The sequence below is a fragment of the Cervus elaphus genome, chromosome 1, assembly GCF_910594005.1.
Source record: "Cervus elaphus chromosome 1, mCerEla1.1, whole genome shotgun sequence".
NCBI classification, from domain to species: Eukaryota; Metazoa; Chordata; class Mammalia; order Artiodactyla; family Cervidae; genus Cervus; species Cervus elaphus.
The window spans coordinates 45,278,320-45,297,320 of NC_057815.1; the positions used below are offsets into that span (position 1 = coordinate 45,278,320).

The 19,001-nt window shown below is 36.7% G+C and overlaps 1 protein-coding gene across 8 annotated transcripts in view; it reads left to right on the forward strand.

The window, feature by feature from the left end:
- The window catches only part of LOC122693632 (tubulin-specific chaperone cofactor E-like protein), a 161,710-nt gene that overhangs the window by 36,807 nt on the left and 105,902 nt on the right, over positions 1–19,001 (forward strand). The window lies entirely within an intron of this gene.

The following is a 19,001-nucleotide window of genomic DNA, read 5'->3' on the forward strand; positions in this document are numbered from 1 at the left end:
AAAAGCAAACCTGCTTTATATTGTTTTCCATAGTGTGTTTCTTCTACCCTTGCACTTGTATTAGGAATGTTTGGGTAAGTATTTGATTGCTTCCAGTAGTTCCCACTGCATTTCCATATCATCGATTCCTTTTTGTTCCTTTCCTCCAGGAGCACGTTTTCAGCCACCCCCAAAACTGGGCTCTTTGTTCACATTGTATCTGCTTTTAAGCTCCACTATGTTCTGCAGTTTGGAAGGCTTGGCAAATGTACATGAGGTTTAGTGATTATGAGAAAGGGACTAGAAAATAGACTCCTTAAGTAGGAAATATTAAAGAAATGAGGATGTTGAGTCGGAAGAGAAATGCTGACGCCTGAATATGAAGGGTTAATACATATTGTTTGGTGAGAAACTAATATTCTATAAATGTAAAGGAAATGTAGCAGATTTTATATAGGTAAACATAAAGGGAAAAAGACTCCCTAAACAGGTTTCTGGGTATTGGAAACTAGAATCAGTTACCCCAAAAGTTATTCTATTCTTAAAGAGTTTAAGAATAACATTCAACAGGAGGAGTTTCAGACAAGATGCAAGTTAAGACTGAATGTGAGTCAAACCACATTCTGTTTACAAATTTCTGTGATTCTAATTCATTCCTGGCATCTGGCACATAACACGCAGTCATGTCTGACTCTTTGTGACCGTCTGTACTGTAGCCAGTCAGGCTTCTCTGTCCAAGGGCTTCTCCAGGCAAGAAATCTGGAGTAGGTTGCCATTCCCTTCTCCAGAGAGTCATCCCGACCCAGAGATGGAACCCAGGTCTCCTGCATTGCAGGCAGATCTTTACCATTCGAGCTACAAGGAAGTCCTAATTCATTCCTGCTGGACATTTTTTTTCCCCAGAGTTCTCCGTTATTTACAGACTTTAAGAGAGTTTCCATACTGTAAGGCTCAACCAGGGCTGTGTAAGAGATTTGTGCTATTAGCAGTAGAATTTTAATGCTTAAATGTTAAAAATGTTAGACAATTAAGTAAGGATTTTGAAGGTAAACTTTTAAAATTAGCTAAGAACAGCTAGTTAGGAAGAAATACGGCTATGCCTTTAGCACAAACCAGAAATAATAAGTTAAATCATGTAAAAAAAATTTTAGGTTAAGAAAACTATAGTCTGATATCTGCAGTTTCATTTGATTCAATCTAATGTGTTGTTAGAAGAGGTAAATATGCTGGCTTTAGGCGTAAGTCTGTCGTGACAGGTTACTCGGCTTCCAGTCTGCTACAGGAAGTAGTGTATGTGGCAGTGAATTGTTTCTGTCCCTGACGGCGCCATTTTCCTAAAGTGCTTTCATGCCTCTGTGGTAATCAGTATCTTGAATGCATGTCATAGAAATCATCTTTATCCAGGGGAGGACTTTATTGGAAGGATATTGAGAAACTGAAAGAATTGCTGGATGGTCTAGAGAACCCGGTTTAGACAGGAACCAAGGAAGGCAAGGATAGCCAAGGTTCCCTCCTCCAGTCTTCTTTATTATAGATTTCCGTTGGCACACTGTGCTGGACTTCACCACTGAACACTTGCTGCAGTGTCATGGACTTTTGATTTCCCCATTAGTGCTGAAAATAATTTGTTACTGACCTTTGCTTCATTCCCTAAGTTCAGACCTGTGCATCTGACCAATTGATTGGCTGTGTTTAAGGCATGTGCCCACACTCTGTCTCCCCAGAGATAAGAAGTGAGTTTATCTGTTCCTTTTTGGCTTCTGCAGTGAGAAGTAATAATCTTGCTTCCCCTAATCTTGGGACTTCTTCCCATGTAGGAGCAATTCAGTGAAAAGAACATTTACTATAGTCTGGCACAGAGATTATTTTGATTAACATCTAGATATATACCTTTTCTCTGAAGTTATGTATTAAACATTTCTTTTCTTATCTACCCTAATAAATTTATTATACAAATGAAAACACATTTCTTTTCTCCTTGTAATGAGATAACCTATTCCAATCCTATGTAGACTGTGATCAATTACCTACTACCAAAGATTGATGCAGTCAAGCTATTTTAGTTACCACTCTGGCCTTGATGCCTTTTTTTCTGATTATGCCTCTTTTCTCACTCACTAGTAGTAAGTAGTTACAGTTAGTAGTAGTAGCTCGATGCTACCGCCTGATCTCTTCCTTCCTTCCTGATACTGAAATATTGAAATGGGCAACCAGATTTCAGTGTCTCCCAGCATCCCTGGCCTATACAATGTTTTCCAAGATGTGTGTGCTCTGCTCATTAATGTATTTTGCAAGGCCTTGGGGAAGGAAGTATCTCTGGGTCTTTGTAGGGTTTTGGATGGAGAATGGGTGAAGTGGTAGCAGGGTGACAGTAATTTCCTTCATCCCTGTGTCTTGAAGTTTCTGAATTCCTCCTTCCACATTAGCTCAAAGAATTTTTGACATTTCAACTTGTTTTAGCATAGACCACCACCACTGAGTCCAATTTCCACTCAGCCAGCTTAGAACCACTCTAAATAATTCTAAACCACTGAAGCTAGCCACTAGGTTTTTTAAAATTCAGAACCTTTGGTAATATACCTACACAAAATCAGCCAGATCTAGAATTGCTTTTTTTCCCCTTGGTTAACACAACTTATTTCTTATATTACCTATATTCATTTCCCATATGTTTGTCCATATAAATGACCAAAGACTTGTAAATGTTTTGATGTTTTTGTAATTGATCCCACAGACAATGCTGTGATTTGATTGATGGTGGTGCAGTAGAGTATGTATGTGGAGTTCAGTTCAGTTCACTCAGTCGTGTCCGACTCTTTGCGACCCCATGAATCGCAGCATGCCAGGCTTCCTTGTCCATCATCAACTCCCGGAGTTTACTCAAACTCATGCCTATCGAGTCGGTGATGCCATCCAGCCATCTCATCCTCTGTCTCCCCCTTCTCCTCCTGCCCCCAATCCCTCCCAGCATCAGCGTTTTTTCCAATGAGTCAACTCTTCACATGAAGTGGCCAAAGTACTGGAGTTTCAGCTTCAGCATCAGTCCTTCCAGTGAACACCCAGAACTGATCTCCTTTAGGATGGACTGGTTGGATCTCCTTGCAGTCCAAGGGACTCTCAAGAGTCTTCTCCAACACCACAGTTCAAAAGCATCAATTTTTCGGCACTCACCTTTCTTCACAGTCCAACTCTCACATCCATACATAACCACTGGAAAAACTATAGCCTTGACTAGACGGACCTTTGTTGGCAAAGTAATGTCTCTGCTTTTCAATATGCTGTCTAGGTTGGTCATAACTTTCCTTCCAAGCAGTAAGCGTCTTTTAATTTCATGGCTGCAGTCACCATCTGCAGTGATTTTGGAGCCCAAAAAATAAAGTCTGACACTGTTTCCACTGTCTCCCCATCTATTTCCCATGAAGTGATGGGACCAGATGCTATGATCTTAGTTTTCTGAATGTTGAGCTTTAAGCCAACTTTTTCACTCTCCTCTTTCACTTTCATCAAGAGGCTTTTTAGTTCCTCTTCACTCTCTGCCATGAGGGTGGTGTCATTTGCATATCTGAGGTTATTGATATTTCTCCCGGCAATCTTGATTCCAGCTTGTGCTTCTTCCAGCCCAGCGTTTCTCATGATGTACTCTGCATATAAGTTAAATAAGCAGGGTGACAATATACCGCCTTGACGTACTCCTTTTCCTATTTAGAACCAGTCTGTTGTTCCATGTCCAGTTCTAACTGTTGCTTCCTGACCTGCATACAGGTTTCTCAAGAGGCAGGTCAGGTGGTCTGGTATTCCCATCTCTTACGGAATTTTCCACAGTTTCTTGTGATCCACACAGTCAAAGGCTTTGGCATAGTGAATAAAGCAGAAATAGATGTTTTTCTGCAACTCTCTTGCTTTTTCGATGATCCAGTGGATGTTGGCAATTTGATCTCTGGTTCCTCTGCCTTTTCTAAAACCAGCTTGAACATCTGGAAGTTCTCGGTTCACGTATTGCTGAAGCCTGGCTTGGAGAATTTTGAGCATTACTTTACTAGCAGGTGAGATGAGTACAATTGTGCGGTAGTTTGAGCATTCTTTGGCATTGCCTTTCTTAGGGATTGGAATGAAAACTGACCTTTTCCAGTCCTGTGGCCACTGCTGAGTTTTCCAAATTTGCTGGCATATTGAGTGCAGCACTTTCACAGCATCATCTTTCAGGATTTGAAATAGTTCAACTGGAATTCCATCACATCCACTAGCTTTGTTTGTAGTGATGCTTTCTAAGCCCACTTGACTTCACATTCCAGGATGTCTGGCTCTAGGTGAGTGATCACACCATTGTGATTATCTGGGTCGTGAAGATCTTTTTTGTACAGTTCTTCTGTGTATTCTTGTCACCTCTTCTTAATATCTCTGTTTCTGTTAGGTCCATACCATTTCTGTCCTTTATCGAATCCATCTTTGCATGAAATGTTCCATTGGTATCTCTAATTTTCTTGAAGAGATTTCTAGTCTTTCCCATTCTGTTGTTTTCCTCTCTTTCTTTGCATTGATCACTGAGGAAGGCTTTCTTATCTCTCCTTGCTATTCTTTGGAACTCTGCATTCAAATAGGAATATCTTTCCTTTTCTCCTTTGCTTTTCACAGCTATTTGTAAGGCCTCCTTAGACAACCATTTTGACTTTTTGCATTTCTTTTCCATGGGGATGGTCTTGATCCCTGTCTCCTGTACAATGTCACAAACCTCTGTCCATAGTTCATCAGGCTTTCTATCAGATCTAGTATGTGGAAGGAGGAGGCAAATGGGGAATTAGTTTACACTTGCAAGGTAATTCCCTCAGGCAAGGAGATTTTACTGCCTTCTCAAGCTGCAGAGGAACAGTCTTTATTTGGACCCAGTGAGGATTTAAGGATTCAGGATATTCCCAAGTCCTCAGAGTCCTTCCTTATATATCCTTCCATTCCAATATATACTCTGTGTCTCTCCCATCAGCTCCAACTTTCATAGGATAGTTCCAATATGGATGCAAAATGACCTATAATTTAGCAACCTAGAGCATAAAATCTTGTATATTTGTTTTTATAGCTACTTCAGCTCTGTTGTAAGACAGCGAAGATCCTTTATAGGAATTTGACATTAACATTCTCTTTATGTAATATTCTCTATTTTGTACCCTTAGAATAGCAGGTGCTCATAGTCTTGAATTGTTCATTCCCTTCATGTGTTTTATTCTTGGCAGCACTCTCTCAGTCTCCTAGAGCATTTCATGTGAACTCAAGTGATAATTAGTTATTTCACCACTTCATGGCAAGGACTTGCAGAATCCCTCCCATGAATATTGTGATGTCCACTGGCCTCTGCTCGGCCAGGAACCAATCCCAAATCACCTTTAATTATCTGAGGTACTATTGCTGGGAATCTACTCCCTGGTAGCAGGCCCTTAGGGCACAGAACAGAAACCAACTCTAGCCAACTTAAGTAGAACAGGAATTTAGTAAAAGAATAATGAATACTGGGTAGGGCTCAGAACTGATAAGATTAGAGCATTAGGCTTGGGCAGGGTTTAGGGGAAGGCAGGCACAGCCCAGATTTCTGTAGATCTCACTGTATAAACAGTATCCTTCTTACACTGGTCACTGGGCAGTCATCAGTAGGTTGCTAGACTGTACTGCCTTCAGACATTTTGTATCCATGCTTTTGAATGCTTGACTCTTCCTTATCTGCTGTGAGTAATCTCTGTCAGACCTCATGTCCTTGTATTTCATCTTAGGATTTAAAATTCCAGCTATAGTTAGACAGGTTTATGTCACCTTCCCAGGTTCTAGCTTCCAGGGGAGAAAGAGAATATCTACTCTTTAGCTTCTGTAGTGGGACGTGGTTTCTGCCTCTCATTTATCTTAGGTTTCCCTCAAATCAGAAGGGCATTCTGATGCCAAAGTTGACATGTATCCACTGTAGTACACATTCCCTAGTAGTTTTCTTATAAATCTCCTGGTGGACTGATTTTTGAGCCACTATAATATGCCAGGAGCTGTGTTAGCCATTTTTAAAAGAATATAATAGCATTCATGCTGATGCAAGATGAAATGGTGAATAACAGAGAGGAATTTATATTAAAATGCATTCATTATGAATTAAGAGTGATGTATAAACAGGGCATTAGTACTATACTTACCATCTCTTTAATTGTCTTCCAAGTTATATGCGTAATTTCTCCCCAAAACGCCAATGAATAGTGAATAGCACAGTGCATAGTTAGTAAAAGATAAAAATTTGACTTCATGGATAATTTCATGTTTCATACAGAATCACATTTAAGCTTTAGTTTCCTGGTGGGATTGAGGTATCTATTTATTTTGAAGAAAAGATTCCTTTTCACTTGACCATGGGTTTTCTAAATCTTGATTTCCCTATAAATCCTGACTTTCCCAGCGTCCTTCCCCGGTTTTTAGGCTCCCCAGTCTTCTCCTCTCATTTTCCTGTCTTGTGTCATTAATCACCAAATACCTCTGCTCAACTTAGACATAAGTAGAAAAGTTAGCCAAAATGTCTTTTGAGAGCTTGAATAAAAGGCCATTATGATTCGTTCAGTGTCCTTTATGGTAGCAAAGTTATTTTGTGAGTCAGCCGGATTATTCACACACATCTGTTTCCATATGATTAGTCATTTTGGCAACAGAAGACTTTAAAGATGATCCAGAAATTTACATATTCCTTTTTTCTATCTCAGAATAAAATATAAGCTCCAGTTACCTGTATCACTTCAATTTTTTATAATGAACAGAATAAAATGTTTAGAGGACTGAAGGGAGACATTAAGAGTGTTATAATTCCTTACAGGTGCTCCCCTTCTACTGGTAGGTGGACCTGGAAGCTCAGCCTCTCTACTGTGTCTGTTTGTGGTAATTATGGACTGACACACACACAAAAAGCAGAGGAGTTGCCCATATGTTTCATATTTATTTATTTTGTCAAACAATAGAAGATGAAAAATTTCTATTTCATGATTCTTGGTCTTTAAACATCATAGTGTTTGCTTTTCCAATCAATAGATTTTCTTTTAGAGTCTTCATCTCTGCCTAATCTCTTCATGGCTTTTATGGCAGTGGTGTGCTATTTCAGAATCAGTTCAGTGGGTGCTGCCACTGGTTGAAAAGATGTCCTCACTGGGTTGGTTATATTTCAGTCATTGTACTCTCATATTTTACCAGGAGACCTTATAGGAAATAACTCTAGATTCTAGATGGGTTTCAAAGGGCAGTTTAATTTATTTACTGAATATCTACTATGAACTGAGAGGCACTGAGCCAGAAGCTGCAGATAAGACAAAGAGTAGTATCTATTCTTAAGAAGGTTGCCATCTGGACTAAGCTAGAGATACATTTCCTTTGCTGGAGGCTCCTCATGTTCCCAACTTCTAAAAATCCAGTTATCTCAGGATTTCATCTTTGCATCTCTTCTCTTCTGTACTCATCCCATAGGTACTTTTATCTAGTCCTGTGGCTTTCCACACCTTTTGATTTCAAATAATCGCCAAATTTATTCAGCTCTGATCTGCCCCTAAATTCCAAACTAATATTCCCAGATACCTACCTGACATCTCTGTCTGGATGTCTAACCCTAGTGTGTCCAATATCAAACTTTTGGTCCCTTCTTTACTTTTCCTTGGCCCCTCACCTTCCCTGCTTTACCTGCTGCTGTGCACATTTTCCTCCATCTCTTCATTCTTCCAGTTGCTCAAGATTAAGAGTTGGGCATCATCCCTGATTTCTTTCTCCTATACCCCACAACTAGTCCATTTTGTTTTTTTCAATTCTGCTTTCAAAAATATATAGAGTCTTACTACTTCTTAGGATCATTTTAGTTCAAGCCTTCCTCATCTCTTACCTGTATTATTATAGTTGCCTTCCAGTTGTGTTACCAACTCTAAGCTTGCACTATTTACTGCACAGCAGGCCAGTAAATCAAGAGACAAGTTGTTAGGACAAGGAAGAGCTACTTTATTTTGAAGGCCAGCAGACTGAGAAGATGGTGGATTAGCATCCCAAAGAATCATCTTACTTGAGTTAGAATTCAGGCTTTTTTTATATTAAAAGGGGAGGGAATTTGGTTTGTTTTTGCAAACTTCTTGTTGCGGTAATCCTTTGTTCTTGCAGTTGGCTGAGTAGGTCAGGTCACTGATGTCCCTGTAAACCTCCAAGGAGAGAAGTGCTATTCTCTGTCCTGCAGCTTTTTTATCTCATATCTTAACCAGTGAAAAGAGTTGCACTTTTAAAGGTCAGAGTCATGAGAATGTATTATAATTCAGGCTATAGGCAACATTCTTAACTTGAAGCAAAACAATAGAAGACAAAGGTTAAGTAAAATATAACAGATCTAATATGGAGTCAGATTTGTTCTTTCCTATTACAATTGGCCACCCTTGCCCCATATTCTCCACATGCTGTGCTTAGTCTCTCCATCTCTCCATTCTTGGAGATCTGTGTCCGACTCTTTGGAGATTTGTGTCCAGCTCTTTGCGACCCCATGAACTGTAGCCTGCCAGGTTCCTTTGTTCATGGGGATTCTCCAGGCAAGAATACTGGAGTGGATTGCCATGCCCTCCTCCAGGGGATCTTCCCAACTCAAGGTGCAAACCCAGGTCTCCCTCATTGCAGGCAGATTCTTTACCATCTAAGCCACCTGGGAAGCCCAGTTCTCCACATGGCAGCCAGTTTATAAGAACTCAAATACTTGGGGAAAAAAATCCTTGCGGTTCATCAGACACACCAAGCAGACTCCGCCTCAGGCCTTTGCGTTGTTTCCCCTGTTCAGAATGTACCACATCAGCTGCGAGGCTTTCTCTCTGATTCCTCATCAGAGACTCCCTTCCTGACCAAGCTAGCCAAAACAGCTCACCTCTGTCTCCTGTCATTCTCTTAACCTACCGTTATTTGTATTGATCAACACCTAACTTACATTTTTTACGACTGAGTTAATCTGGTGAAGATAAGGGGGAGAATATTCCAGACAGAAGGGAGTTTGTGGGAAGTTAAGGCACAGAGGTATGAAATAAGTCTTTAGTTCCAGTATGACTTAATGATAAGCAATTAAATGGGAAGTTGTGGCGGATAACAGTGGGGAGGAAGGTAGAAACCAGGGCAGGCCATTTAAGACCTTGCTATGCCATGCCAGTAGACTAGGGCTTTTTCTTGTGGGCGGTGGGAAATCACTGAAAGGCTTCAAGTGGAAAAGTTATGTGGGCAGATTTAGGTTTGTGTTTAGAAGGAGAAGCTGAGAGAGACCCAGAGACCTAGTTAATAACTGAGACTTGAGTAAAGGGGAATATGTGTACCAGTGGTCCTTTATTTCTCTTTACAGAGGTACATGTTAGGACTGAATTTCACTGTAGAATTTGAAGCCATTTTTAGAAAATACCTTGTGAAATTCTATGTGTTTTCTGGCATTTATAGGTCTGATTTCTCTCGGGGTATAAAAGTACCATTTAGAGAGAAAAAACTCCACATTTATGAATCTGGTACATGTTAAAATGTACCTATTTATTATTTTTTGCCTTGCCGTTTATCAGACATCTCTCTACATTGCCTGTATTTATCAATTTTCCCTCTATTTTATGTTTTCTTTATCTCTTAATTTCCTGAGAGATTGAATTTAAGTTACTTACTTCCTACTTGACTAATACACAGCTCCCCTGTGTTTAGTTTTAAAGAGAAACAGAAAAAGAAAAACCATGTTAACTTTTCTTTTAGAAAACAACATATCATGTATCTTTTGGGGGGGGGGGGTCCAATGGTTTCTATTTATTTTTAAACACAGGGAAAGTAAATGCATTGATTTGGGGTGTCTTTTTTTAGACTTTAGAATTTTGTTTTTCATAAAAGGGAGTTATGAGAGGCATAGTTCCCATGAGCAATTATTTGATAGGAAGAAATGCTGTTGTCATAGATAGAGTGGTAGAGCCAGAAATAAAGTTTTCTTAAAGACTTTTCTTTTTGCTTTTATCCTCCTTTAGTATCTCACTTTATGTTTGTCCCAAGGAGTCCCTAAACTGTGCCCTGGGAAATCCTTATTTATGATGTCAGGGATTATAGTAGGCATTCCTCAAATGTTTATTGGATTGTCATTAGTGGTAACCAGCTTTTTAAAATATGGAGAGCATGTTTTTTCCTGCTTAAGACTAACGGCTTTTCTAAATGGAGCTGATTGTATCTTCATGTTACTGTGAGAGCAGGGCAGCAGGCTGTATTTGGACCCCACCTCAATGAAGGCTTATTTTGCCCTGGGTGCTGGAGAAATCCTAGTGTGCCGTGTCGTTCCCTCATATCCCTTCCAGACAGAGGACCTGCTGTTGTGAGGGAACATTCCTCTGTTGGACAGAGTCTCTTGGGCTTCTCCATACTGCCAGGCTCCATCATCCTCTGACAAGGGCCGTGACACAGCACTCCTCACATTCAGCTGCAAGTCTGATGAGAAACAAAAGGGGCTTTCTGCTTGGCGCACCATGGAGAGCCTCTGAAATGTTAGCTTTCCCTGTTGCTTACAGCTTTTGTCATTCCAATTACCTTGGACTTGATTGTGACTTCTTTCCACTTTCCCAGCAGTGCAGAAGATAGGCTGCCTTCCTAATCTTGATTAGAGTTATATATGAGAATTTGAACATAGCTGCAAAGGAAAGAAAGAATGAGAACCAGCCCTCTCAAATCATGGTCTTGGGGGAAATTTTCTTTGTTGTCTAAACTTTTTGTTTTGGCCAGGGCATGGAGCCAGTTTTATCTTTTATTGTTTTTGTTTGCTTTTTGAGAATTAAAATAAAATACTGAGAATAATATATAAATACTCACGTTCACATGGTTCAGAACTGATGATTTTTAGTATTTTACTTGTTTATTTTTTCATTGAAATAGATAATATTACAGATAAAACTGGAGTACCTTTTGGTCTCTGTTCTTAGTCCTATTTCTTACTCCAAGAAGTAACCAACCACTGACAAGAATTTGATGTATATAGTTGATGTCTACTTATTATATTTTATATATCTATTCAAGTATAAAGTAGGATCTTCTAATACTTTGTCAGTATGCATTGCAGTTTCTTCTTGTGCAGCTTTTCAACCTGATATTTTGTTTGTATTTTGTTAAAAAGACGTTTTAAAAATTTACTATAACATGTATCAGTCCTTTGTTCTATGGTGTATTTTTTTTTTAATTTTTGGCCACACTGTACAGTGTGTGGGATCTTAGTTCCCCGACCAGGGATCAAAACCCACACCCCGTGCAGTGGAAGCATGGGGTCTTAAACCACTGGACTGCCAGGGAAGTCCCTCTGTGGTTTATTCTTACTCCATCTTGGTCAAGAAATCATTTCTTTTCCAAAGATCACTGAACATAATCTTGTGGGCTTTTTTCTAAAAGTGCTTTCACATTTATGGCTTTGATCTGTCTGGAATCTATTTTTGTGTTAAGTCTCTAATAGCAATCTAAGACTGTTTTTTCCTCCACATTGATAAGTGGTATTCACCATTGATCTGTAATACCAGTTCAGTTATATACATAGTTTTTTATGTACATTTGTGATTCTTTGTCAGAGTCCTATTCTATTCCATTGATGTATAGTCCATTCCTGTACCATTACAAAATTGCTCTATTACATTGTTAAATTATAGTAAGTCTGAATTCCCAGTAAGAATACGTTTCCTCACCTAATTGTTCTTTTTTTAGATTCAGGTTAACTGAATCTAATTCAGATTAGATATTTTGGATCCTTTTCCCTATAATTTTAGGATTGGCTTATCAGATTTCACAAAAATCCTGCTATAATTTGGATTCCAATTACAAGAATTCATTGACTAATTTGGGAGAATTGACATCTTGATGCTGTTACATCTTATCTGTGAGCACAACATGTCTTTCCATTTAATTCAGAGAATCTTCTATGTACTTCAGCAATGTTTCTAACTCTCTTACAATGTACTTGCACAGCTTTGTTAAATTTATTTCTGGACATCTTATACATTCTATTGCTATTAAAATGAAATTTTTTTTTTTTCTGTCACTGCTTTCTAATTTGTAGTTTGTGTTTAGGAATACTATTTAATTTTATATGTTGATCATGTGTCCATCAGTTTTACTAATGTATAGAATAGCTAATATTTGCTTTCTTTTGGATTTCTAGGTAGGCAATCATATCTGCAAATATTTTTATATCTCTTTTTTCTGTTTCTTTTCTTTTTTTCTGTTTCTTAGATAGGACCTCCTCTAGTATAATATTTTAAATGAACAATAAAAGAGGGCATTTTCCTTTATCTTGTTCCTCACTTTAAAGAGGGTACTTCCACAGTTTCAGTGTGAAGTGTTTTGATATGTTTTTTTTTCCAAAGGTTTTATAGTTTTAAATTGTACCTTTAAATCCATAATCTATTTTGGGTTAATTTTGGTACAGTGTGAGAGGTTTAGGTTGAGGTTCATTTTTTTGGCCTGTGGTTGTCCAGTTGCTCCAGCACCATTGTTGAGAAGATTGTCTCCCTCTATTGCATTGCTTTTGTAACTTTTAAAAAATTGAAAGAGCCTATTTTGTTTCAGTATATTTTGGGGTTTTCTAATTTGTTCCACTGATCTATGTGTCTTATTGTCCTACCAATACCAAGTACTGGAAGCCACATAATAAGTTTTAATATCACATAGAATGACTCTTCTCTTTGTTCAAGATTATTTTAGCTATTCTTGGGCCTTTGCTTTTCTAATATATAAATCTTAGACTAAACTTGTTTCTGTTTACAAATAGTCTTTCTGGGATTTTGAAAGAAATTTTATTAAACTTACATCACATGAGGAAGATTCACATATTTACTACACTGGATCTTCCAGTGCATGAACACAGTGTTTCTCTCCATTTATTTAGACATTCTTTGATTTCTTCCATAAACATTTTATAAGTTTTAACATACCTTTTCAATCTTTTGTTAGATTTACACCTAAGTATTTCATGTCATTTGTAAATATGAAAAATTTTATTTCTGATTTTCCAGTGTACAAGACTGTTTCTTTTTCTTACTTTATTGCAGTGGCTATAGCATCTAGTACCTATGTTGCATAAGAGTGCTTTGCTCCCAATCTTAGGAAAAGCATTCAGTCTTTTACCACTAAGTATGTTAGCTATAGGCTTTTTATAGATAGTCTGTATCAGGTAGTTCCCCTCTGTTTCTAACATGCTGAGAGTCTTTATCAAAAATAAATTTTTTTCAAATGCTTTTTCTGTATCAATAAATGTTAAATGATTTTTCTTCCTTCTCAAGTTGATATGGGAGCTATACTGATTGATTTTCAAGTGTTGAAACAGACTTTGCATCAGTTCAGTTCAGTCACTCAATCATGTCCGACTCTTTGCAACCCCATGAATCACAGCACGCCAGGCCTCCCTGTCCATCACCAAATCCCGGAGTTTACCCAGTCTCATGTCCATCGAGTTGGTGATGCCATCCAACCATCTCATCCTCTGTTGTCCCCTTCTCCTCCCGCTTTCAGTCTTTCCCAGCATCAGGGTCTTTTCAAATGAATCAGTTCTTCACATCAGGTGGCCAAAGTATTGGAGTTTCAGCTGCAACATCAGTCCTTCCGTTGGAAGTCATTGGAAGGACTGATTGGAAGGCTTTGCATACCTAGAATAAATTCCACTTGGTCACAGTGTATGTGTATATCTTTCTCTACATTGTTGGATTTAGTTTGCTAATATTTTGTTGAGGATTTTTGTGTCTGGGATCATGAGATATATTAGTATGTAGCATCCTTTTTTGAAAAGCTGTATTTATGTGCTTTTCATATCAGAGTAACACTGGCTTCATAAAATGAGTTGGTAAGTTTTTCCTCCCCTTTTGTTTTCTAGATAAGATTGTGTAAAGGTCTTAATTTTCCTTTTTTATCATGTAATGCAATTTAAAACTTTTAAATTTTATTAAAATACACATGACAAAGTGTATTGCCTTAACTATTTTTTTAAATTGTGGTAAAATATATGCAACATAACATTTATCTTCTTAACCATTTTTAAGTGTACAGTTCAGTAGTGTTAAGTACATTTACATTGTTGTACAACAAATCTCTAGAACATTTTTTACTCTTGCAAAACTGAAACTATATTTATAAAATATCAGCTGCTCCTCAGTCCCTCCCTCCAGCTCCTTAAAACCACCTGACAACCATCATTCTACTTTCTGTCTCTATGAGTTTGACTACTCTAGATACTTTATATAAAAAGAATGGTATAGTCTTTTTGCGACTGACTTATTTCACTTAGCATAACATCTTCAGGTTTCATCCATGCTGTAGCATGTCACAGAATTCCCTTCCTTTTTAAGGCTGAATAATATTCCATTGTATGTATATGCCACATCTATCAGTAGACATTTGGTTTGCTTCCATCTCTTGGCTGCTCTGAATAGTGCTGCTGTGAACAAGGATGTGCAGATATCTCTCCAAGACCCAGCTTTCAATGCTTTTGAATCCCACAAGTGGATTGTTGAATCATGTGGTAATTCTCTTTTTAAGTCTTGAAGAATTACCATACTATTTTTCATAGTGGTTGTGTCATTTTACAAGAGTGCACCATTTTCTCCACCAACCAACACTTGTTATCTTGTGTTTTTTAAATGATATCCATCCTAATGGGTATGAGGTGGTATCTCATAGTGATTTTGATTTGTATTTCTTTGATGATTAGTGATGTTAAGCATCTTTTTGTATGCTTTTTGTCATTTGTATGTCATCTTTGGAGAAATGTCTGTTTGAGTGCTTTACCCATTTTTAAATCTGTTTTTATATTTTTTGTTGTTGAATTGTAGGATATCTTTATACATTTTGGATATTAATGCCTTATCAGATATGTGATTTGCAGGTATTTTCTCCCATTTGGTAATTTGCCTTTTAGCTCTGTTAATTGTATCCTTTGATGTACAAAAGCTTTTTAGGTCTGATACAGTCTCATAAGTCTATTTTTGCTTTTATTGTCTCTGGTTTTGTTGTAGTATCTAAGAAATCATTGCCAAATCCAGTGTCATAAAGCGTCCCCCTGTGTTTTTTTCTATGAATTTTATAGTTTTAGATGTTACATTTAGGTCTTTAATACATTTTTAGTTCATTTATGTATATGATGAAGGTAAGGGTCCACTTTCTTTTCTTTTTTGTGTGTGTATATCCAATTTTCCCAGCACCATTTGTTGAAGAAACTGTCTTTTTGCTGTTGGGTGGTCTTCACACCTTTATGGGTCATTTAACCATATATGTGAGTTTTATTGCTGCCCTCTCTGTTCTATTCCATTGGCCTGTCTTTATGCCAGTCCCGTGCTATTTTGATTACTGTAGCTTAGTAATATGTTTTGAAGTAAGGAAAATGTGAGTTCTCTAATTTTATTCTTCCCTTCGAAAATTGTTTTGACTAATCAGGATCCTTTGAGATTCCATATAAATTTGAGGATTATTTTTCCTGTATATGCAAAAAAAAAATGCTACTGAGATATTGATAGGAATTGTGTTGAATCTGTAGATTGCTTTCAGTAGTATAGACATTTTAATAATATGAAGTATTTCAATCCATGAACATGGATTATCTTTCTACTTATTTATGTCCTCATTAATTTCTTCCAACAATGTTTTGTAGTTTTCAGTGTTTTCCTTAAAATAAAAACAACATTGATTTCTGATTATGTCCTTCCTTTTGTTTGATTTGCTCTTTTCCTAGTTTTTGACATAGGGCTATAGATTCTTAATTTGAGGACTTTCTAATAAACATTTAAGTGCTATAAATTTCACTGTCTGCACTGCTGGCATCCCACGTGTTTTAATGTGTTATATTTTAATTCCCATTCAGTTTTGTTTTTAAAAATTATTATTTTATTTGAGTCTTCCTGTTTGACTCATGGTTTATTTAGAAGTTTAATTTCCAAGTGTTTAGGCATTTTCCTTTTATCTTTCCAATATTGATTTCTACTTTTGTTCCATTATGGTCAGAAAACATACTTTGTATATCAGTTCTTTTAAATTTGCTAAAGTGTGTCTTATGCCCACCTTGGTGATTATTCCATGGGTGCTTGAAAATTGTGTATTCCGCTCTTGTAAAGTGGGGTGTTCTATGTATGTCAATTAGACACTGTTGATTGATTGTTTTGTTCAGATCTCTGTTCTTGCTGATTTTCTATCTAGTAACTCTCTCCTTTTCTAAAAGGAGATGTAGGTAGCTTTTTGAATCTGGTTTCTTTTACTTAGCATAATGCATTTGAGATTCATCTTGTATGTATCACTAGGTAGATCCTTTTTACTGTTCAGTAGGACATGGTTTATTTACACATTTTTCAGCTGAAGTACATTCTGGTTGTTTACCCTTTTCAGCAATTTATTAAGAAAGCTATTATAACCACTCACAGGTTTGTGTGTGAACATAAATTCTTATTTCTCTTCAGTAAATACAGAGAAGTGGAATTGCTGAGTCATATGGGAAGTTTATGTTTAACCTGTCAAGCTGTTTTCCAGAGTGACTGTACCATTTTGCTTTCCCACCAGCAACATATGAGAGTTCTGTTGCTCTAAATCCTCACCACCATGGTATTTTCAGTTTTCTTGTTTCTGTCTTAAATTTTAGCCATTCTAATAGATACATAGTGGTTTTAATTTGTGTTTACCTGGTGACTAACGGTATAGAGCATCTTCTCATGTGCTTATTTGCTACCCAGATGCCTTCTTTGGTGAAATATCTGTTAAAATCTTTTGCCCGTTTTTGTACTGGGTTCTTTTCTTGTTATTGAATTCTGAGAGTTATTTATATATTCCATATATATATATATATATGTATGGAATACATATATATATATATATATCCCTTATCAGACAATTGTTTGGTAAATATTTTCTCTCAGTCCGGCTTGTTATTTTATTTTTTATCAGTTTCTTTCAAATAGCAGACATTTTAAATTTTGATGGCATTAAACTTACTGATTTTTTTCTTTTATGAATTATGTTTTTGGCATTATATCAAATAAATCTTAGATCAACTTAGATCACAGAGATTTCTTATGTTTTCTAGACATTTTATAGTTTTAGGTTTTACATTTAAGCACATTGATTCATTTGAGTTAATTTTTATATATGATCTAGGATATGAATTAATTTTTTGTTCTGTTTTCATTTAAAAATATGAATGCCATTGTTGTATTCATTGATAAGACTATCTTTTTTCTATTTAATTAAGTTTACACCTTTGTTGAAAAAACAATTAACTGTATAGGTAGACTCCATTTCTGGATTCTCTCTTGTTTTCCACTGGTCTATGTGTCTGTCCTTTTTATGCTATATTGATTACTATAGCTTTAAAATAAGTCTTGAGATCCAGGCAGTATGGTTTCAACTTTGATTTTCTTTTAAAAGTTATTTTGGCAGTTCTAATTCCTTTGCCTTTACATATAAATATTAGGATAAGTTATTGACTTTTAGAAAAAAAATTCCTGCTGGAATTTTGCTTGAGATTTTGTTGAATCTGTAGAACAATTTGGGTAGAATTGACATCTTAATAATATTGAGTCTTCCTATCCATGAACCAATATATCTCTCCATTTATTTAAATTTTCTATGATTTCTTTAAGTAATTGGTGTTTCGTATTTTGCCACATAAATCCTGCCCATATTTTATTACATTTTTACTTAAGGATTTCATGTATCTAAGCCCTATTATAAATAGTACTGTTTTTAACTTCAGTTTTCAATTGTTCATTGCTAGGATAGAACTACAATTAGTTTTTGTATATTGACCTTGTACCTTGCAACCTTGCTAGATTATTGCCTCTAGTAGTTCTTTGGTAAATTCATTGTAGGCAGTCATGTTGTGTATGACAGGGCACAGTGTATATCTTCTTTTCCAGTCAGTATGACTTATACTTCTCTTTTATTTTTCTTTTATTCCCCTTCTTTTCCTGCATCTCTTAAGAAACTCATGTAGTTTTTTTAAATTTATTGTGCCATTACAGAATTATATTAACTGGTTTTTTTTTTTAATGTTTTCAGTTCAGTTCAGTTCAGTCACTCAGTTGTGTCCGACTCTTTGCGACCCCATGAATCACAGCACGCTAGGCCTCCCTGTCCATCACCAACTCCCAGAGTTTACTCAAACTCATGCCCATCGAGTCGGTGATGCCATCCAGCCATCTCATCCTCTGTCTCCCCCTTCTCCTCCTGCCCCCAATCCCTCCCAGCATCAGGGTCTTTTCCAATGAGTCAACTCATCGCATGAGGTGGCCAAAGTACTGGAGTTTCAGCTTCAGCATCAGTCCTTCGAATGAACACCCAGGACTGATCTCCTTTAGGATGGACTGATTGGATCTCCTTGCAGTCCAAGAGACTCTCAAGAGTCTTCTCCAACACCAACCAGCCTTAAATTCCCAGAATAAATCTCACTTGGCTATACTATAATGTTAATCTTTTTACACATTGGAAGATTTTCTTGCTAATATTTTGTTGAGAATTTTTGTGTCTATATTCAGGATTATTTTTATATATCTGTAATTTTCTTTTTCTTAATGTCTTTGTCTTGTTTTAATACTAGAATTTTAGGATAGTGCTGGCCTCATAAAATGGGTTTATGAGTGTTCTTTCTTCTTCCCTTTTCTGAAAGAGTTTGTGTAGAATATTATTTCTTTCTTAAATATTTTGTAGAATTTGTCAATGAGGCCATCTGTGCCTGATATATACTGTAGGTTTTAACTATGATTAAATTTATTTAATAGATATAGCTTGATTCAAGTTGTTCCTTCTTGAATGAGCTTTGATAGTTTGTGTCTTTGAAGGAATTCATCCATTTTATCTTAGGTATTGAATTTATGAGCATAAAGTTGTTCATAATATTCATTTATTATAAACCTTTGATGTTTTAGAGTCTGTAGTGATGCCTCCTCTTTTAATCCTGATATTAGTATCTTCTTTTTGTGATCAATCTGGCTAGAAGCTTATCCAATTCACTAACCTTAAGGACCAGCTTAGGGTTTTATGGGTTTTCGCTTCGT